This window comes from Oryctolagus cuniculus, chromosome 11, assembly GCF_964237555.1.
Source record: "Oryctolagus cuniculus chromosome 11, mOryCun1.1, whole genome shotgun sequence".
Lineage (NCBI taxonomy): Eukaryota > Metazoa > Chordata > Mammalia > Lagomorpha > Leporidae > Oryctolagus > Oryctolagus cuniculus.
In genome coordinates, this window is record NC_091442.1 from 94,374,125 (window position 1) to 94,396,937 (window position 22,813).

A 22,813-nucleotide genomic window follows, 5' to 3' on the forward strand; every position below is an offset into this window, starting at 1 on the left:
TCACAAACTCAGTTTGACTCTTTTTTTCAACTGTTGGCTGGTCATAGTTCATGAAGCTGTATATGTGAGCCAAAGAAGTAGTTTAATACAATTGATGACATGAATATCTGACTCATCTCTTTTTTTCAGATTATTATACTTTCTGAGCTACTCAATTCCAACTCCATACATGTAATATCCATCTCATGATAATTTACTGATCAGCCAGTGTCACCTTAATTCTGGGTGGGTCTTATGATAATCAGCACCAGTGAGGATGACTTCATTTTCCACAAATACTTTCTTTCTGCCATGGCCCTTTAGCACATCCCAAGCTGCTTTTGAAATACGGTATAAAAAAATGACAGTGAAAATAAGATATTTTGGTACAAAAAAATGAAATCCATGCATATGAATGGGTCTTCAAAACTTTCATGAAAACACATATTATGAAAATCTATGCATGGATTTCAAAATATTTTATACTGAAATAAATTTATCTCTTAACTCCATTTTCCAGGAACCTTTTGAAGTACGTTTGTATAAATTTTCTGCTGCTGATGCATGACCTAGTTCCAGAACCTTGGAGGTCTGTGCTATGATTTTCCCATTGGAGTTTTCCAGAGACTTTGATTGGAATCTTTCTCTACCACAAGTTCCTTTGGTACTATGGCATACCAAATTATGAGCTTCATGTGATTTGTTACAGTGGCATTTCTCTCTGGACTCACTCAAAATGTGTGGTAGTATTTATTGCACAGTAAATGTAGAACAATAGTTACAAGTTTGAAAGATGGCCTGCACTAATTGAAGTATAAGTGAATGGACAATAGTTTAAGAAAAAAAATGGTATATTACCATAATCACAAAATATCTCTCCCAAAATATTTATTCATTTAAAGATAATCATTGTAAAATTAGGGTGGAAACAGTCATCAGATTCCACCTTTACCAAGGATCAGGGTGAACAAATTTTTGTAAAATATACAGAAATCTTGTACTTCTAAACACAATGCACTGAGAACACACACTTTATTGATGTTCTTGCCAAGAAGAAAAATGGATAATCTCAATCGAATGATGAGGACACCTCAGAAAATCCTAATATGTATGATAAACTGTAACTTATCGATGATCATCAAAATTGTCAAAGTCATGAAACAAAAGGGAAGATTTAGAAATTCTCACAGATTGGAAGAGGCACAGGAAGCATAACAGTGAAAAGCAGTATTCAATTGGATCCTGAGGAGCTAGAGAGCACTAGGTAAAAACTAGTGAAGTTCTAGCAAGACCAATAGTTTAGTCAATTCATTTAGTATTCCACCATTGTTAATTTTCTGGTTTTGGTAGTTGTATTATGGTTATATAAGTTAATTAACATCAGGAGAATCAGAGCATAGAGTAGTAAACTCACTATACTTCTGTAATTTATGTAAATGTAAAATATTTAAAAACTGAATAGTAAAATTAAATTAAACAAAATATAAATATATCAAATATTCTATGTTTAATCAAAATTGGATTAAAAAAACTCAACCATATGCTGCTTGCCAGAAACACTCTGGATATAAATAGGTTCAAATCAAAATTACTCAACAGTAAGAACAAGAAAGCTGATATAGATAAATTAATATCAGACGAAGTAGACTTTATGACAGGGAATATTACCAGAGACAAAAAGGGATATTTCACAATGTTAAAAGGGTAAATTTATTAAGAAGCCATAGAAAGCCTAAATGTGTACCCCCAAAAATTCTTCAGTATGCATATAGAAAATACATACTAGAATAGTGGAGATTTTATTTATTTATTTATTTTACAAGAGAACAAATGCATTTTTATTTATTACTCTGAAATGCTTTAAATCCTTGATGGGTACAGCATCACATGGATTCTGTATCCAGTGGCCTTTACAGGAAGGTTGCTTTGAAATTTGGCATGAGCCATGTCACTGTCTACATGACAAGAGTGATCTTTCCCCATATTATGCTGGTTTTGTTAGATTTGCCACCAACTGTGTTGCTCTCTGCTTTGTACACATAAGTGCATCTCTTGCCCAAGTAGAATTCAGTTTCATCTCTCGTATAAACACCTTCAATTTTAAGAAGCACTGTGTGCTCCTTTTTGTTCTGGAGACCTTGCTTATAACCATCAAAAATGGCCTTGCACCACAGCCTTCCAGAGGTAGTTGATTCTAGACGTCTTATCCCCAGGAGGCCTCTACAGTTTCCAAGATGGTGGAAAACCTTATCAGTAATTTTTAGAAAAAGTGTCTGCATTGGCTTAAATGTGTTCTCCCAAAGCTCAAATATTGGAAACTGAATTCCGAAAAGAGTAATGTGAAGATGTGAGACCTATAGAAGATTAGGACATGAGGTCCTCATCCCTGTGAATGGATCAAGAGTTGTAAGAGTGGGTGGATTATTCAGAGACTAAGTCCATAAGGAAATGATAAATTCATTACCCTTCCTTCTCTCTTGCTGACTGTTTCTTGATCTCTGTCTTCCATGAGATGATGCAGAGGCAGTGTTCTCTAGAGGCCACCATCATGGCTTCTGAGTGATGAGAATCATGAGCTGATAAATTTCTATTCCTTTTAAATTACCCAGTCTCTGGTATTCTGCTCTAGCAGCACAAAATTAACTTAAGACAGTGGGTCAAAATAACAGTAAAAACATGACCCTATTAAACAAGTGATTCTTTTGACACTTAGAATACAACATTCAATAACACATGCTTACAAGTATTCAAAGAAAATAAAAAACTAAAATGGAAAAACCTTAAGATCACATAGACCTTTCGTATCAAGATAAAAAATTTATATTTAATCCAATGAGCAATGAGAAGACATTGAAGAATTTTAGCAGGGAAGTTAATGGCATAAACCTGATAATGAATTACATGTTTCTGTTTATAAAAATCTACTTCAAATACCATCAAGTGAATGCTAAGAAAAACATTTAAACGGATTTGGGTCATGAAGTTTCTAAAAACAAAACAAAATAAAATCAAAAAACAAAACTGTTAACAACACCAAATTATTTTGAGATGTAAAATTTACAGAAGGAAGGAAACAGATTTTTGGATAATGCACAGGTATGCATTAGACCTAACAATGAATGAACAACAAAGAAACGAGTTTTACCTTAGTGCCATGCACACAACACACACCCAGACAATTGAGTCAGCAGGAAGAACTTATTCCAGCTCAAAATCTTCCAAGATTCTTTTATGGGATGAATGTAATTTCCTAAATCTATTGGTCTTCTCTGACCACAAATTCTACAATTTAATCGCTCTATGATTTTGCAAAATTTTTAGCCTTTTGTATATGAAAGGAACATGCCAGAATATATTACATGCATTGTAAGTGTTTTGAGATTTGTATTTTAGAGTAGCAGATATTTCCAGAGCATCAATCAGGCAATCCCATAAATCACTGTGTATCCAAGAGTCAGATGGTTAGACCACATACATTTAGAGGATAAAGGATGTGAAAACCCAGAGATTTAACAATAACAGATTAAAGTAAATTTTCTCATCCTCTTGGTTTCATAAATTTAAGGGCAGACTGAGATCACACAAAACATTATTCCTTCCTTGTAATGTTTCTTGCCTCTATCTGGGTCTCACAGTTTCTTGGGGCTACCCAGAGGGATCCATTTCATGGCTTGCTTACCTCATGCTTGAAATAATCCTTTAACCTTTAGATTTCCAGTCCAAAGAAACTGACAAAGCAAAATCTAACTTGACTTGAAATGTAAATGTTGACCCAGTTTTCTCTTTCATGTTGATCACTCAGTACTGATTTGTGGGAAATGGGAACAGATGGTAATATACTACTTGTGGGGAAAAAAAAAATCTTTACCTCTAAATTGCTCCCTTCATTCAGTAACATAATACTATCAATAAATGTTTGCTTCATTTTATTACTCTTGCCTAGGATCCTTGGACCAGGCAAATCAAATAAAAACTCAAAATAGATGGTGTTATTCCAGAAAGAACATGGAAAAATAATGATAACACAAACCCTTTTGATGGAGAAATATTAGAGACTGTATGCTTTGTGTCTCAGGCTGAAGGCGGATGGAAGAGATGGTCTCTGGAGAAATTTTCAAAATAAGCTGTGGAATTAATAACATACAACTCTGTGTGGTCAACAGCCAACACAAAGCAGGCTTGAAATAAACTGAGGAAGGAATTACACAGTAATTCAGTAGATGGAAAGTGTGCAAATGTTGTCTAACCAACACAGATCCCAGAGTGGGTTGAGATGAGTATAAAAGGGTTTGTGAAAAACAATCTTAATATTTCAAATTCTCAAATAGAAGTGAAAACAAAAAGTTGAACTGTGAAATAAAAGAGTCCTCTGGAATAAGAAAGTTCCCACAGGGTCTGACTAAAGGAAATCATCAGCTGCTTCTATTTGAAGACTCCCTTGTGTGTATGGTTTCTCCACCAGAGAAAGGGTGTGAAGAGATAATTTAAATCTCCAGTTCCCCAGTGGTCACACTGGGATAGGAAATTGACTTCCTTCCTTCCTTCTTTCCTTCCTTCCTTCCTTCCTTCCTTCCTTCCTTCCTTCCTTCCTTCCTTCCCTTCCACTTTTGAGGTTTATAAGTAAGCCCTTGCCTAGATAAATCAAATTAATAAGCAGTATCTCACTGGTGCCGCGGCTCACTAGGCTAATCCTCCGCCTTGTGGCACCATAACACCAGGTTCTAGTCCCGGTCGGGGCACTGGATTCTGTCCCGGTTGCCCCTCTTCCAGGCCTGCTCTCTGCTGTGGCCCGGGAAGGCAGTGGAGGATGGCCCAAGTGCTTGGGCCCTGCACTGCATGGGAGACCAGGAGAAGTACCTGGCTCCTGCCTTCGGATCAGCGCAGTGCGCCGACCACAGTGCGCCGGTTGCAGCAGCCATTGGAGGGTGAACCAACGGCAAAGGAAGACCTTTCTCTCTGTCTCTCTCTCTCACTGTCCACTCTGCCTGTCAAAATAAATAAATAAATAAATAAAGCAGTATCTCTTGAGATTCCAAAATGGTGAATTAGAAAACAACATAGTGTTCTAGTCCAGGGATAAATAGTAAAAAAAAAAAAAAAAAAGACAAAAAAAATGGAGTGCAGCAACTGCACTTTTAGGGAAAATTGGAGAGAAAACCACGTTGGAAATCTGACAAGAGGAAGTAGGACACCATGGACCTGTGTGGAGGGTGCAGACACACAGCAAGGACACGAACACAGTGCACAGCTGCAGCAGCCAAGAGCAAGAGCAGACGGCAGATTGGAAATGGGGGTGAAACTGGAGTGCAGCAACCCATGGTAATACAGCCTGAGGGAGAGGGTGACATAAGCCCAGACTGGAGCCCTGAGGGCTATGGTCACTAGCAGTTGCCTGCAGACCCAGTGGAAGTAGAGTAGGTGCATTTATCTCACCTCAACTTCCCCACAACAGCATCTGCTGCCTGGCTTAGAAAGGGCAGATGCCATTTTGGGTTTGGGTGGGAGCTGCGGAATTCTTTGTGGACACGCACAACAGTTGGCTGGAGACAGGACACCGTCTTCTGGGCAGTGCTGGCAGCAGAGTAACATTTGGCCAGTGGCTCTTATATGTGATCCAGAGATTCTAGCAGAGGGGACAATCCTCAATCTCTAGTGACTTTGAGCCTGGCTGGGAAGTGACTGGGCAATCATGTAGGATGGTGAGACACCCACAACCTCCCAGGGTCAAGACGCCTAAGCACAGCTGTCTCAGGGAACATCTGCCTCTCTGTTGAATGGACAGGCTGACAGGACAGAGAGAAACTTCTGCACCAAGCAACTGTGGGAGCTTCCTGTGCTGAGACCATGGAAGTGGCTACATGAGAAGGTGCAGGATGTAACTAGGTCTCTGGGCAATCACTGCCTGTGGGTCTACATGCTTGGAGCTCCTTGGTTGCCTAGAACAGGTCATTGCAGCAGAAACTGTGCTCACAGTGAGGACTGTGCAGGTCATTTGTGCGGTTCATATGGTGGCCCAGAAGACACTGGGGGTTAACACCTGGGCATTGAGATCTACCAGCCAAACTTGAGTGTTACCCAGGATGCTCACCCCACCCTGGAGCACTGACCAGAGCCCCTGACCAGAGCCACCACATACCTCTTGGTATTCACTGAAAGTACAGACATTCCACTAAGCCACAGAGGAAAAGCTTGAAGATAAAAAGGCATTGGAGGAAAAAAAAATCAGCTCACCAAATGCATAAAGGTAAATGAAGAAATTCAAGAAACAAGAATAAGGAAGACACCATGAGCCTCCTCCCCACAAGATCACAACAACATTTCAATATTGGAATGTAAAGATGAGAAGATTGAGGAAATGCCAGAAATAGGATTCAAAAAGCTAATCATAGGATTACTCAAAGGCAATCAGAAGCAAATCCATGAACGAAAGTAAAGCATATATGACATGAATGAAAATTTTTCCCATGATTGATTTTAAAGAGAAATCAAAGTGAAATATTAGAAATGAGACATTCAACAGATCAATAAAAAATGTGGTGGAAAGCCTAAACAGCAGACATGGTAAGGCAGGAGAAAGAATATCCAAACTGAAAGACAAATCTTTGGAAATCTTATAGTCAGACCAAAACAAAACTAAACTAAAACAAACAAATAAACAACCAAAAAAAAAAAAAAAACAGTGCTGGATATTTATGGGATACTATCAAATGACCCAACATATGAGACTTAGGAGTTCCTGAAGGTGTGGAAGGAGAGACTGGATTAGAATGTCGATTTAGTGAAATAATTACAGAAAACTTCCCCAATTTGAAGAAAGAGATGTCCAAGTAGAGGAAGCACATAGAACTCCTAACAGCCATAACCAGAAAAGATCTTTACCACAACACATTGTAATCAAACTTCCCATAGTAAAATATAAAGAAAAGATTCTAAAATGTGAATGAGAGAAATGCCAGTTGCTTTCAGATGATTTCTAATTAGACTCACAGCTGGTTTCTTATCAGAAGCCCTGCAGGCTAGAAGAGAATGGTGTGATATAGTCCAAGTATTAAAAGAAAAAAAAAACTGTCAACTCAGAATACTGTACTCCACAAAGCTCTCATTCATGAATAAAGGTGAAATAAAGAATTTTCTAACAAACATAAATTGAAAGAATCTGTCGCCACTCATCCAGCCTAGCAAAACATGCTTTAGGATGTGCTACACAGAGAAATGAAGGAAGAAAGGCATCATTATGGCAAAATGTGAAGGCAGAAAAACCTCTTGTAGAATTAAAAAGAAATACAAAGTAAACAAGATGAATATTTTTGGAAAGATTGCAGAGACAAGATGTTATTTATCAATAATCACCTTTAATGTAAATGGCCTCAACTCTACAGTTAAAAAAATACAGTCTGGCTGAATTGATTTAAAAACAAAACACATCTATTTGCTGCCTACGAGAAACACATCTAACCAACAAAGAGGCATGCAGACTGAAAGTGAAAGGATGAAAAAGATATTCCATGCTAATGGAAAGCAAAAAAGGTGTTGCCATCCTAATATCAGACAAGATAAACTTTAACATAAAAACTGTTAAAAGAGATGAAGAAGGTCATAATGATTAAGGGATCAATTCAACAGGAAGATGTGACTATAATAAATGTATATGCATGCAATTACAGGACACCTGGCTATTTAAAAGAAATGTTAACAGATCTAAAAGGAGACATATTCTCCAATACAATAGTAACGGGGACTTAAACAACTCATTTTCATCAATGGACAGATCATCTAGACAGAAAATCAACCAAAAAACAACAGAGCTACTCAACACTATGACCCAATGAATATCCACAGAACTTTTCACCCCATAGTTGCAGAATATACATTCTTCTCATAGGTGTCTGGAACTTTCTCCAGGATAGACCATATGCAAGGTCATTAAGCAAGTCTCAACAAATTAAAATAAATGGAAATTGTACCATGCATCTTTTATGAGCACAATGGAATGAAGCTGGGAATCTCAAGGATTTCTAGTTCATATGCAAACTCATGGAGACTGAACAACATGTTTCTGATAAATAGCGGGTCACAGAAGAAATCAAAAGAAAAATAAAAAAATTCTGGAAATAAGACAATACATCATATTAAAACATGTGGGATACAGCAGAAGCAGTGTTAATAGTGAAGTTTATAGATGAAGAAATTTGAAAGCTACCAAATAAATAAACTATCAATGCATCTCAAGGACCTAGAACAACAACAAAAAACCAAACACAAAATTAGTAGGAGGAAAAATAATTAAAATTAGAGAAGAAATAAATAAAACTGAAACAAAAAACACAAAAGATCAGTGAAATGAAGAGCTGTTTTTTTGAAGAAAGTAAACAAAATTGATACACCACTGACCCAACTTAAAAAAGAGAGAAGACCAAAATCAATAAAATCAGAGATGAAAAATGAAACGTAATAACAGATACCAGTGAAATAAAAAGAATTGTCAGGAATTACTACAAAGAGCTGATTGTCAATAAATTCAGAAACCTAGAAGAAATGGATAGATTCCTGACACATACATTCTACCAAAAATTGAGTCATGAAGACATAAAAAACCTAAACAGACCAATAAGCAAGACAGAAACTGAATCAGTAATAATGACACTCCCAAAAAAGAAAATCCCAGGAGCAGATGTCTGATGCTGAATTCTACCACTTAAAAAAGAAATAATTCCAATTCTTCTCAAGCTATTCTAAACAATTGAAAGGAGAGAATCTTCCCAGACTCCTTCTGTGAAGTCTGTATCATGTTAATTCCTAAGTAAGAAAAAGACACAACAGAGAAAGAGAACTACAGATTAGTATCTCTGAGGAACATAGATGCAAAGATCCTCAATGAAATACTAGCCAACCGAATCCAACAACACATCAGAAAGATCATTTACCTGGACCAAGTGGGATTTATCCCTGGTATAAAGGGATGGTTCAACATTTGCAAATCAATGAATGTGATGCATCACATTAATAAACTGAAAAACAAAAACCATATGGTTGGGGCTGGTGGCGTGGCCTAGCAGATAAAGTTGTCACCTGCAGTGCCAGAATCCCATATGGGCATGGGCTCAAGTCCCAGTTGTTCCACTTCTGACCCAACTCTCTGTTATGGCCTAGGAAAGCAGTGGAAGATGGCCCAGGTGCTTAGGTTCCTTCATCTGCATGGGAGATCAGGAAGAAGTTCCTGGCTCCTGGCTTCGGTTTGGCCCTGCTCTGGCCACTGTGGCCATTTACGGAGTGAACCAGCACATGGAAGTTCTCTCTTTCTTCCTGTGCCTAGACCTCTTCTCCTGCTTCTCTGTGGATCTGCCTTTCAAATAAATACATAAACCTTAAAAAACACTATATGGTTATTTCAATAGATGGAGAGAAAACATTTGATAAAATACAATATCCTTTCATGATAAAAACTTTAAAATTTGGGTATTGAGGCCGGCGCCGTGGCTCAATAGGCTAATCCTCCACCTAGCGGCGCCGGCACACGGGGTTCTAGTCCCAGTCGGGGCTCCTAATTCTTTCCCGGTTGCCCCTCTTCCAGGCCAGCTCTCTGCTGTGGCCCGGGAAGGCAGTGGAGGATGGCCCAAGTGCTTGGGCCCTGCACCCCATGGGAGACCAGGAGAAGCACCTGGCTCCTGCCATTGGATCAGTGCAGTGCGCCAGCCGCAGCACACCAGCCGTGGCGGCCATTGGAGGGTGAATCAACGGCAAAAGGAGGACCTTTCTCTCTGTCTCTCTCTCTCACTGTCCACTCTGCCTGTCAAAAAAAAAATTGGGGTATTGAAGGAACATTCCTCAACACAATCAAGGCAATTTATGACAAACCCACAGCCAACATCCTACTGAATGGAGAAAAGCTGGAAGCATTCCCCCTAAGATCCGGAACCAGACAAGGATGCAGTCTCTCATCTTCACTATTTAATATAGTCCATAAAGTTTTAGTCAGAGCCATTAGGCAAGAAAAAGAAATCAAAGGAATACAAACTGGAAAGGAGGACATCAAACTATCCCTATTGGCAGGTGACATGATTCTATATATAGGGGATCCAAAAGACTCCACTGAGAGATTATTGTAACTCATAAAATAATTTGGTAAGCTCAAAGAACATAAAATCAACCTGAAAAAATCAGCAGCCTTTGTATACACAGACAATGCCATGGCTGAGAAAGAGCTTTCAAGATCAGTCCCATTCACAATAGCTCCCAAAATAATTAAATATCTTGGAATAAGTTTAACTTAGGATGTCAAAGATCTCTACAATGAAAATTATAAAACACTAAAGATAGAAATAGAAGAAGATACTAAAAAAAGGAAAAACCTTCCATGTTCATGGATTGGAAGAATCAACAGCATCAAAATGCCAATACTACCAAAAGCAATGTATAGATTCAATGTGATCCCAATCAAAATATTAATGACATTCTTTGCAGATCTAGAAAAAATGATGCTAAAATTCATATGGAAAAACAACAGACCCCAAAGAGCTAAAACAATCTTATACAACAAAAACAAAGCTGGAGGCATCAAAATACCTTATTTCAAAACAGATTACAGGGCAGTTATAGTTAAAATAGCCTGATACTGTGACAAAAACAGTCTTGTAGACAAATGGGAGAGAATAGAAACTCCAGAAATCATCCCATGCACCTAAACCATTTACTTTTGAAAAAGGAGCTAATATCAAAACAGCTTTTTTTAAATTATAATTTTTACCCATTTTTCCATAGTAAATTCATAAATTTCTGTGTGCATGTAGCTGTTTGCATATATAGACATCCACAAAGATATAGATGTACAAACACACATGTAAACTCCTATTCTACATTCAGTGTTTTAAAAATTTATTTGACAGAGCTAGACAGTGAGAGAGAGAGAGAGCGAGAAAGGTCTTCCTTCCATTGGTTCACCCCCCAAATGGCTGCTACGGCCAGTGCTGCACCGATCCGAAGCCAGGAGCCAGGTGCTTCTCCCTGGTCTCCCATGCAGGTGCAAGTGCCCAAGCACTTGGGCCATCCTCCACTGCCTTCCCAGGCCACAGCAGAGAGCTGGACTGGAAGAGGAGCAACCGGGACTAGAATCCAGTGCCCATATGGGATGTCGGCACCGCAGGTGGAGGATTAACCTAGTGAGCCACAGTGCCGGCCCCTGTGCTTCTTAATATTGTCACTAAATTTGTGGTTGAAAGTTTTCCCAATGACATTCCAGGGAAAAATTAAAGATATAACCCTCACAAAAGCATATACTGCATTTTAATAGAAAATGAAAATAAAATCATTGTACATTTTGAATAACTATATATGGGGGATAGAGGAAAGGGTAGCATCATATTATTAACATTAGTTCACACAGAGAAATTAAGGGTGACAAGAAAATGACTCAGTTTCTTTTAATTTCTGTATTGCTTAAATTTTATAATAACTATGTATGGACTAATCAGATTTAAATAATTCTACTTTATCATTTGTAGCAAGAGGAAAATTTGAATTTAGCACATTTATTTCATGCCTACCACCCCATGTGTGGTGCTGAGAACACAAGGAGTAAGATTCAATGTCAGTCCTCAATGACTCTTAATGTAATACAGTGTGAGGAAAATACACAAAGTGCAGTAGCAATTAATATGCATGACTATTGAGAGCATGAACTCTTTTCTCAGTATGACAGCACCTACCACATATTATTTAATAAGTGATGGATCATCGAATTAACAAATGATATGTGTGGTACCATAGGTCACAAGAGAAAAACAGACAATTCTACATGGGGGAAGGAGAGGAGAGAGCTAGGGATACTTACAGGATATGGTTCAGTCAGCCTTTTTGAGTTGTAGATGTTCATCAGGACTGCTAAGGAACAGACATAGAGAAATGCAGACAAAACAAGTCACGTATGGCAAAATAGAATCCTCTGGCATGATTAAGGAATGGAAGTTAGTCAACACAATTGCAGCACACAGTAAAAATTGATGGCTGGATTTGGAAAGCAGGCAGGAAAAGGCATGAACTGTAGCTTTGTTCACTGTGATAAAACATTTAGGTTGGAATTAGGAAGATCAAACAGCACAGAAGAAGGGCTCGTGCAGTCAAAGGAATATTTCTGTCTCTGAATGAATTTATGTATTTGTTATACAGTCTAGTATGAGTCTCTATCATTTATGTGTCAATAAGTGATAAAACTATGCTTTCAGAAATTAGTCGCAAGGCAACATCCTTGCTATATGAAAGCCATAGAGTATACTTAAAGAGACCTATGATATCACTAGACAATATCATCTTATGAGGTCCCATTATGCAGCACATGACTGTGTAGGTTGTTGGTCATACTCTTCCTCTGTGAAACAGGAGAAAAGGAGTGTGTCCTCCACCAGTAGGTAAAGGGGAGAGCCGACTGAGCTAAGTTGTTTGAAAAGAATAGAGAGGGGTTTACTTAATATATTCATTGTATGATTCTCTTGAGACCCCAGGAAGTGGCGTCAAAGAAATCAAATCTCCATGAAATTGCTTAGTATTTATCCTGCTGTCTGTCCATGAAGAGGGTAATATATCAGTCATCTGACAAAGCCATGCCATGGCTGCCCTTTGAACCCCAAACTTTTCAGGTATTACCAACTCTCTTATTGAGCTGGAAGCCATGTCCTACAGATTGTTAACCCTTCTGAGTAAACATGAATGTGTAGATAGCAGTAACTAGAATCCTTTTTTATTTATTTTATACAATTTTACTTAATTTTAAGTGAGGACACATTTTGAGCCTGTTAATCTAAGGAAGTAATTTAGTGATAAATTCTACTGACTCTGAAGTTTCAAAATAAGAATGAAGAAACTGGGAAATCTTGTTGAATTGCTTCTCTTTTTTCATTTCAAAGTTGACTCAATTACCTCTTCCTTCTGTTTGTTTAGACATGTTAAGATTCATGAGTGAGAGTCCATTTCTTTCCCAAAATTTCTGAAACAAGTTTTAATCTCAGTCCATAAATACAATTAAGTAGAAAAACTCAGTTTATTTTCTATAATTCAACTTAATTCCTGTTTAAATATTTACTTATTTATTTGAAAGGCCAAGTCACAGAGAGAGAGAGAGGGAGAGACAGATTGAGAGAGAGAGAGATATCTTCCATCCACTGTTTCACTCCTGAAATGGTCACATTGGCCAGTGCTGGGCCAGGTAAGAGGCAGGAGCCAAGAGCTTCATTCCTATATCCCAAATAGGTACAGATGGCAAGCGATGGGTCATCTTCTACTGCTTTCCCAGGCACAATAGCAGAGAACTGGATTGGAAGTAGAGCTGCTGGGTCACGAACCAGTACCCATATGGGATGCCAGCATTGAAGGTGGAAGCTTAACCTACCACACCACAATGCTGGCACCTCAACTTAATTTCTTACACAGAATGCTTGTTCCACCATTGATGATAACATAAACTTCATAAACATTCAGGATTTCTTCTTTGTGATTATTCTACAGCTTCAGTTCCATGATCTTATACAAGAAAGGGAAGTTGGAAGAATGGAGCATGCAGGTTGGAGAGAGGGAGCAATCTGCTTTCAGTCAGTTGTCCACACTGATTTTCACTGGAACATCCATTATTCCCATCTGCCTGGTTCCCTTAACATTCAGGGATGCTTTGCTATTCTGAGCCATGATTCAGGCATGGAAATTTTTAACCATACTGCATATGGGGGCCATCTGCCATATATACTCACAATCATTTTTTCTTGGGCCTTGTGACTTTCAGCAGTACTGCAATATAGAGTTTTCATGTGCCTTTGGGACACATAGACTTCTATGTTTCATTTCCCATTTCTCCTTCATGCAGCCCAGAGGTCTCTTTATGAGGCAAGCTGGTATAGGGTTGCATTTTGTGTGCTAGTTTATTTCCAGGTAATCTGTCTTTCTTTGAAATTCTTTCTTCCAAGTATTTAGATTTTTTTGATAAACAAAAATTCAGAAGGACTTGTGGGGAGTTAAAGGAAACAAAAAAGATAATATATCAAAATGTTTACCCACTATGTTTTTATATATCATGAGATCATCCTTTTTTGCTAGAGAACAGTGAAATTGGTAAAGGAGGACTTTGCAATTTATAAATATCCTTTCGTTGGGCAGGGGCTGGGAAATGGGCTTATAACATACACCCATAGACTCAAACTCAGATGGATTTGACCAATGTTTACTGAACATTTCCTGTTAGGGAAATATTTTGCAAAATGCAATGTTAAAAATTAAGATTGCCATCCGAGATGAATTTTCAGTCTAGTGAAGAAGATTAAGGCATAAACAAATAACAGTAATGCAAAACCTAAAAATGATTCATCTGCCCACATGAGTCATAAACACAGAGCTTTTAGAGCACTGAGAAGGTGATTAATTTTAATCAGGAGACTGGGGAAGACTTGACTTAGAATTGAATGACTGCCTACTTGTAAGAGAATATTAACAACTCTCTGGGTATTTTCTTTATTCTCTGAGCAATTTGGGCTAAGGGTAGAGAATTACTCAATGCTTCTTCAACCCCTGACAGAAGCATTTGTGTGCCTAGCAGTGTTGAGAACTTCAAGATAGATTATTTTTCTATTTTTCTAGATAGATTTATTTTCTTAATTAATTCCTTAATTCTAAGGAATTCTTCACATTAGCTTACACTTAGATGTCTCCATCACCCCCACAACATCACTTTTGGTGGTTATCCACTATTCTACTTTTATGTATGCCATACCCAGGTTCTATATCTTCTTGCATTGTAGGGGTGATGATTTTGTCTGTTTCTATCAATTTTTTAAATATTTTCATTTGCCCTTCTTTTTTTTTTTACATCTGAAATACTGATTTCAAATTTTACACAATTGGGGCCAGTGCTGTGGTGTAGAAAGTTAAGCTTCCTCCTGCAGTGCCAGCAGCCCATGTGTGTGCTGATTCAGGTCCCAGCTGCTCCACTTCTGATCCAGCTCCCTGCTAATGAGCCTAGGAAGGCAGTGGAAGATGGCCCAAGTATTTGGGCCACTGAACCCACATGGGAGAACTGGAAGAAGCTCCTGGTCATTTGGGAATGAACCAGCTGATGAAGATCGCTCTCTTCTTCTCTTTTTTCTCCTTCTCCTTTTACTTCTCTTTCTTTTTCTTTTTAAGATTTATTCATTTATTTTAAAGGCAGAATTACAGAGAGAGAGAAGGAGAGACAGAGAAATCTTCCATCTGTTGGTTCACTCCCCAAATGGTCGCAATGGCCAGAGCTGGGCTGATCCAATGCCAGGAGCCAGGAGCTTCTTCTGGGTCTCCCACATGGGTGCAGGGGCTCAGGGACTTACATCATCTTTCGCTGCTTTCCCAGGAGCATTAGAGGGAGCTGGATCTGAAGTGGAGCAGCTGGGACTCAAACTGGCACCCATATGGGATGCCAGCGTGCAGATGGCAACTTAACCTGCTACACCACAGTGCTGGCTCCAGGAAAGTCAATTTTTCTCTCTCTTCTTCTCTCTCTGTATCTTTGCCTTTCAAATAAATTAATAAATCTTTGTTTTTTAAATTTAAGTGATTTCATGTTTGGAATTTCCTGATTAGATACACTATGTTCAGAAGCCATAGAAGAATCTAATGAACAACATGATAAAAGAGGAAATGATATTTCCTTAAAAAAAACTTTAAAACCTTAAATATATATCCCCTAAGTGAATAATCGAGCATGAAAATGCTACACACACTGACTGTTTCCAACAGTAAGGCTTTCTGGAAAAGAAAAAACTATGGAGATAGTAAAATGATCAGTGGCTGGTGGGGGTAAAGAGAATGGAGGGATGAAGAGATGGAACACAAAGACTTTTAGGGCAGTGGGACTGTTTTGTGTAGTACTACAATGGTGGATCAATGTCAGTTTACATTTGTACAGATGCATAGGATGTATCACATCAACAGTGAACCTTAATCTGTGGACTTTAGGGGATAATGATGTGTCAACCACACCACTCTAGTGGGGATATCCGTTCAGCAGGCTGTGGAGAAGCTGGGAATATGTGGAAACTTCATTTTCTATGCAATTTTGCTAGATCCTAAAACTGTTCTAAAACAATAGTCTAGTTTTAAAAAGCTAAAGATATTTCTATGCACTGCTTTCTCTGACCCAGCACCCTTCAGTACTGACTGTTGTTAGATTAGTCACAGTCACTGCCTTCTGATTGTCTTTGGCTGTGTTGTCCGTCAGCCTTGGTGAGTGATGTTGTCTTTCACTTAACAGAACATAAATTTTAGATAAGACTTTCGTTATGCTAGTCCATATTAATAATAACAAAAAAGTTTCACTCTCTTTTGCTTCTTGTAGTAAGCATTGTGCCTTGATGTGTACTTCAAAGAGACATGGCATAGATGTAGAAAGGGCAAAAAGAAAGGGAAAAATCAATATGGGGAAATATCATTTCTGATTGCTGTGAACAATTTCAGTGTTCCCTGTTTGTTTTATCACTCAAAGAAAAACTCTGATGAAATACAGGCTTATTTAGCACCATACAAAATGTGCATTTATGATGTGAGAGAAGATAGCTTATCTTGACCAGTCACCATGGTAACTTCTAAAAGCAAAGATTATATCTGATTAGGTTGCCCTTCTCAGAAGAAATTGACCAGAAAAAAAGAAATCTTTTGAAAAATTTAAAAAGGAGGTAAGATGATACTGGCACTAATTATGCCCAGCTGCTCTCCTACCTGACTCTCCTAATAAGAGTGACTCAGGTTGTTTTCTAGAACTTTTTCAGATCCACAGAGAGCTTTTAAGAGAGTACTCCCTGGTTGGAAAGGTACCCCAGTTTCTCCACATTTACTGACCCCCAGCCCATCATCAGAATTCTAAATACCTTTGCTATTGTGTGTAAAGATGTTAATGAATTTCCTAAAGAAAAAATAAATAAACAAAAGAAGCAAGGCATAATCTGCTCTAAGAATCTGTGGCAAGAAGTAAAGCATTCCTCAATGATCTGAGGACTGACAGGTGTCAGAAAGCAGGGAAAATTTAAGAAGCCAGATTACTTTATGGTAGAATTACCTTTCTGGAAGTTGTTAGTGTTTTTGGAATTAAAAAAATCTTCCTAAGCAAAATTTGGTGTTTTTTCCTAAGTTTATACAGCATTAGTGTATGTAAAACACAATGTCTATCAATTATTCTGCTCTTCCTATTTCATTTTCTAAGTTACGTAATAATCAAGTGAATTCATTGGAGGTTTGCTTAATGGAAAGAAGAATATCAAGTAGAGGAAATGATAGCTTTATTCCTACTTAACTGAGATGGTACGATATTATCAGAATGATAAAGTAATCTGTAGTTCTGGGTTTAGAAAGAATTCCCATAAGGCCTGCAAAATATTTTCAAACCTTTTGGTGCTTAATAAACCTGAAAACTGGGTGTTATTAATGCTATTCCAACTACCTGCAGATGAACAATGAGATCGTTTTCTCAACTTAATATAAGAAAAAAAAGAGCCTTTCCATTGAGCAAAAGATAAAAAGTAAGAGTCATTCTTTCCTTTTTATTGAAAAGAAGTAGCTTTTATTTTGTGACTATACATATAACAAATTTGGGGGGACAATGTGGTAACATACATCAAATTGAAACTGCACAATCCCTTTCCCTACAGATAGATTTCCACTGTATATACAGAAATGTGTTCGAAGATTCTCAATGAAGCAAAAGATGGGAAGAAATCTAAATGCACTCTGTGTGCACCAACTTAAGAAATGATGATCTATCCAAGTATAGTAATAGTATATGTTGTTTTCACAAAGAATAAGGACATGCTTTATGGGCCAACAAGGAATAATCTCCACATATATTTTTACATAATGGTACTACAAACACATACATAACGTTTAGGGTTTGTTGGGTGTACTCTAAATGCTTTTTAAATATTAACTTAATTCATCCTTATGGCAATTCCATTAAGTAGACTCTCTTTGATTCCTATGTGAATAAATAGTAGCATTGAAAAGTTAGGTAATTTACAATGTCATGATTTTGAGCCCAGAGAGTCTGACTTAAGTCTGTACTATCAGTAACTGAGCAATAAAATAAGGCAGTGTTCAGGATGGTATATATAATGCACGATTAGTATGATAGAAAAGATGTAACACAAACACAGGCACACACACACACATACACACACACGGTGAATTCAAGAAGGTCATAGTAATTCATACTATGACAAAACTGTTCATGATTTCACAATTCTTCCCCCCTAAATAAATTTGCCTCCTAATTCCATTTTTCTGTGAACTTTTAAAAATGCCTTTGGATATACAGTTGATCCTCATTATGCATAAATTTGTCTACTTGAAAAAATTAGTAACTCCAAAATCAGTACTTGCAGAATTTTCTAGGTCACACAATGCCCTCTTGTTTCAGCTCCATATCATACAGAAGCTTTCTTTTTGTGGTCTACCTAGTGCCTGGTCTTTTTTTCATATTTATATTTCTTTGTTGATTACTTTTTTCATGATTTTTGTTTGATGATCCCCAAGTAAAGTGCTGAAGTTCTGTTCAGTGTTTGTAAGCACAAAGCCACTGTGATGTGCCTTACAGAGACAATGTGTAAATCACATAAACTTTGCTCAAGCATGAGTTACAGTACTGTTAGCAGTGAATTCATTGTTGATTAATCATAAATAAGATTTATTTAAATAGATACAGACATGCAATAAGATTATGTGCTGATCAGTTGATGGCAGTGTTGTGACTAGAGGCTTTTGGGAACCCCACTGTATTTCTTATAGGAGCAGTGGAACACTAGTTGCTAACTAAGCGTTCATGGAGACAATAGAACACACGTACTGAATATACAGAGAAGAAATGTGTGTGTGTATCACGTTTAGGAAAATTTAAAAAATATAATATAATATATTAAATTTATTCAATGGACTTAGGGATAGAAACTAACATAATGGACTTTAGAAGTGGGAGTAAAATTTACTTTGGACCTTACAAAACTTTACCATATCACTTATTGAAATATTTTCATGCTAACAGTACAGAGAAGGGAAATGTTTTCAAAAGTTCTCCTTAATCATAGCTTCTTGCAAATGATTTTCTAAATAACTTTCTAGGCTTTAAAAACACAGAATAGACATTACTATGCCAGATCTTGCTTTTGTAAGCTTTATAAGCTAAACTTCTTTACAGATCAAAACATGAGGAGATAACTGTTCCTCCCTTTCTATGTATATCCCACAAATATGGCCCCAAAGCCTCACTCTGCGAGTCTCATATTTCTCTTTCCAGACTGTCCACCACACCTGGAATTTCTGCAAGAGTCTTACAATAACATTTTGAAGACAAAATCATGCTACAACTCTGAGATTCAACACAAGAGTACAGAAGGGGGTATGTAAAGATATGAGGGAAAATCTGAAAGAGTTTGCTAATTTTTATTTCTCAGCTGCAATCATAAAATTTTTATTACAAAAAATGGAAGAGGAAAAGAATCAACCATGAGTCAGTTACAAATTGGGCATTTTGCATTTTTATTTGATCTCACGCTACTGGAGGGAGATATGATTATTCCCATTTTACCAATAGAGAAGAGAGCCTCAAAGTGATTAGGCAGCTTCCACAAATCAAGCCATTTTGCCTCTAGAAAACAAGAAAAGAAACCCTTTCCTACTCTCATCATTGGGCTGAATGCTTATGAATATTTCTGTCTAAATCCAAACACTTGATTATGCTAGCCACAGGTGACTGGGCCACTTTATATCGTGATGTCTAATTTGTACAACATCAAAAGATATTCAGCACCTCCAAAAACCACATAGCAGAAGTAATGTGAACCCCAGAATACACCAGTCAGACTGTGGAGGTCTCAAATGCATACCACTCATTCTGTTAGAACCTGAAATTTTAACTTTTTCCATTCATCCATCTTTCCTAATAAACTGCACTTCCACAGAGTTAAGATTTTGCTTCGTTGTTCAAGAAAATACCATTTATCTACTGACACTCAGATTAAGGGAAAAAAAGCTGCTGCAAAGTTAGAGCTACTGAAGATAATGGCTCCTAGGATTTAGTTAACTTGAATTTAAATGAAGTCAAGGAATTTTTCTTGTGATTATACTTAAATTAGACCTACTTGTGTGCAACATTATATGTAATTATTAGTTTGAGTTGTAATGCCCACTGATTTCCTCTAGAGGGAGAATGAAACAAGAATAGACACAGTATTTATGAAAAGTGAGTGAATTAGAATAATTCTGAAGATTTTTTTTGGCAGAACGAAATCCTTCTGCTAAAGCTGTCATAAACAAAAGCATAGAATGTCTAGTTTAATTTTGGCATGTTTTTAAGTAGCTGAATCAGCATCTGTAATAAATGAGATTTAGTTTGCTTTTAATTTTCAAATATGAGAAAAAATAGTATGCATTCACACAGTTTAAGTCATTTTACTCCTAATAAATTGCAAAAATGTCTATATTAAAATATAGATGATGAGTTGCTGCACCATTTTTTACACCTGTGCATGTAATTCTTAGGATTCATGAAATAAACATGATGCCCATCTACTCAAATATACATGCAAAGCAGCCCAGGAAGTGGAGCAGTTCTGGAAAGCAAATTATCAAATACTCTATAAAATAGTGCAAAATATTAAATTTCAAGATCACCTGGCCTCCCCCATCATTTCGTTAAGTTGGTCAATATTCTGCTAAAATGATCCATTCTTTTAAAGTTTAGAGACCTAGAGAAAACATAGCCAAACAAGTGTTTATGTATATTGTAGCAGAACTGAAATCCAGGTAGTTTCATTGTTACAAAATTTTAAGAAATAAACATTCAAGGGAGATGAGATCACTATCTTCCGAAATAAAGCTTTCCAGGAGAAAAACGACCAGGAAAGGAAATTATCCTCTCTCCTAACAATACAGTGATCAGCCTTTCCCGCTTTCTTCCGATGAGAAGGTGATGTCACTGGTCAGAAGCACTGGCCTATTTTCTGTTCTGCCTATGGAGGGTTGAATTGGATGAAAATAAACATCTTATATAACAGGCCGGCTGGGCTTTCTGCCTTTTCTTTTCCCAAGGAGATTTTCCCAGCATGTATTCTGCATGTACAATTAACATTGGCTAAATTTCAGCTGAAAAATCTGTTAGGTTTATAAGAAGATTAACAAATACAGCCCATGGATGCTGCCTGCCACCCTTTGCCACTCCTCCTTCACACACACGCATACACACACACACACACACCACCACCACCACCACCACCATCACCGCTAGTATCACTGCCACCGCAGCCACCGCCACTACCACGACCATCACCTCACCTCCTCTTCTGTAATCAAAACAGCTTTGTACCGAAATAGAAGGGAAACGGACAAGTTATAATTAAAATTGGTCTCCCAACAGTTGAAACAAAATAGCAGATTGCAGATTAGAGCAATTGACCTGTTCCAGGCATGTAAACCACACATCCTCCCTTCAGGGCTTCTTTTCTCAGAACTGGAGAAAATGGAATCAACGATTATGAACCTAACCAGAAAGATGCACCCCTACGCCTTGAGTGGTGACCCTTACTCTTACGAACGGAGTAAACCCAGAAAGGGACATTTTTCAATTGTGACTTGGAATAATTAACAAAAACTCTGGACCTTTTTTGTCCTAAATCCTGTTGTGTGTGGAGGGGTTTATCAATCTTTAGGCTTTGGCATTTACTGTAGAGAGGCTTCTTACAGAGAGAATACGTAAAACTGAACAATCAACTTGAGTTTCGTCATTCCTGAAGGTGCAATAAAACTGGAAATGCCAAAAGAGCTGAAGAAGAAAGCATGTGCCTGAACAGCCTGGATGGAGTGCAGAGATCAGAAGTGCAGTTCTAGTGGTTTCGACGAGCATTTTAACCGACCTTCTGATCTTAGTTCCAGAGAAAACCTCAAATGCTAATATTCGCTCAGTAAATATTTGAATACCTGCCATATACCCCACAGCTGCCAAACGTTGAATAACTTAGTATAGAGCTGAACTTAGACTATAAGATAATTTTTGTATTGCTAAACAGAAATATAAATATTATCCATTGTAGTTCAAGAAAAGAAAACTGGGTGAACAAAATGGGGTAAATGAATTAAGATTATCTGACTATCTAATCCTTCCAGTGATAAAACATAATCACCATTTTTTTATCCCAGGTAGGAACCACTTTAGAAAGGGCTGAAGAGAAAGTCTGTTTCACTTGATGTGTATCCGTGATGTCAAGCCATGAAAGCCAGGCCTGTGCCTATGTGTGCATCACTGTGTATTCATGCAGAGGTACTTAGCTAGGTTCACAGGCCTCATATAATGTCAAGAACATACATAACAACACCAGTAAATTTTTGTTTGGAGGTAAAATATGCTTTTGAAAATCAGCTCATTTGGAAAGATCATTGAATTTGTGGTGTTTATTCTAAAGATCAGCATTGAAATCTCAACTTCGGATTTTATTGCCTGTAAGAACTTAGACAATTAAGTATACATCTTTAAGCCTCAATTTTCTCATTTATAACATGAAGACAATGGTGCTTTTAAGAGATACTGTGAGCAATGAAAAAGAGAACATGTGCTAATGTAACAGCATGCAGTAAAGGTTTGGCAATATTTAGTGTGTATATATTTGACTTTGTTCAAAGCCATACATTTTCTTCCAGGAACTACCCAAAGAATCAGGTTTCAATTATTTAACACTAACAGAAAAGGAAAAGTTAAACTTTTTGATTTCTTAGAACAATTATTTATTTACTTGGCTTAAGGATTTATAACAATTTACTCATACCTTTTGATATATAAATACACAGTGATATT

General features: G+C 37.4%; 1 pseudogene; it reads right to left on the minus strand.

Annotated features, from left to right (window-relative positions):
* Window positions 1–1,839: 1,839 nt before the first annotated feature.
* LOC100344310 (large ribosomal subunit protein eL33-like) lies at window positions 1,840–21,292 on the minus strand (annotated as a pseudogene).
* Window positions 21,293–22,813: the final 1,521 nt, after the last annotated feature.